The sequence below is a fragment of the Phaethon lepturus genome, unplaced genomic scaffold (assembly GCF_000687285.1).
Source record: "Phaethon lepturus isolate BGI_N335 unplaced genomic scaffold, ASM68728v1 scaffold30282, whole genome shotgun sequence".
NCBI classification, from domain to species: Eukaryota; Metazoa; Chordata; class Aves; order Phaethontiformes; family Phaethontidae; genus Phaethon; species Phaethon lepturus.
This window is the reverse complement of record NW_010524660.1, coordinates 3036-3796: the sequence shown is the minus strand read 5'-3', so window position 1 is coordinate 3796 and position 761 is coordinate 3036. Positions and strand designations below refer to the sequence as shown.

At 67.4% G+C, this 761-nt stretch overlaps 1 protein-coding gene across 1 annotated transcript in view; it reads left to right on the top strand.

Annotated features, from left to right (window-relative positions):
- LOC104617255 (chromosome unknown open reading frame, human C19orf35) overlaps positions 1–761 on the top strand; it is a 9834-nt gene that overhangs the window by 7290 nt on the left and 1783 nt on the right. The window lies entirely within an intron of this gene.

The following is a 761-nucleotide window of genomic DNA, read 5'->3' as shown; positions in this document are numbered from 1 at the left end:
CCACCCGCCTCGACCCCCCGACTCGGCCCTCATCTACAGCAACGTGGGTGAGTGACGCCCTGAGCCCGCTGTCCTCCTCCCTGCCGAGGTGTCAGCTCGGGCGGCGGGGATGAGCTCCACTGCTGTCCCCGTCCTCCTCCTGCCCCCTCCGGCTGGCGATGGGGATTGCTTTGGGGCTGGAAATACGTGCAGTGGGGCAAATAACAACATGCTTGCGCTCCCATCCTGCTCCGTCTCCCACTCTCTCCCCCCACCCCCCAGGGAAGTCTCAGCCCTGCCATGTCTGTTCCTCCCTTCCCAGGAGAGCTGCGGGCTCACCTTGTCCCCCGCAAGGCCAGCCGAGGGGAAGGACCTGGGAGACCCCCCTCTCAGCCCAACCAGGACTCCCTGCCTCCCCCATTGCCAAAAAAGCAGCTCCAGCGAGCAGAGTCCCTCCCGGAGCAGGGGCCATCCTGGCACTGTCGGAGTGACCCCATACCATGGGCCAGCAACATCCCACTACCCCATTGGCATGAGGAGGGGGCTCCCAGCTCCATCCCCCCACGGGACAGACCCTCTTGGGGACCCAAGAAGCTCCTGACCAAGTCCCAAAGCCTGGGGGAACCGGTGGCCCGGAGCAGCCTGCCAAAAGCCCCTTCGCCCAGCCCGGCGGAGCTGACGTTTGGGACGGCAGATGGGGATCTGGGGCAGCTCCTGCAGCCCCTGGAAAGCCCAGCTGGGGTGTGCGGGGCGGGGTTGGGGTGCCAGGCCGCCGGCCTCGC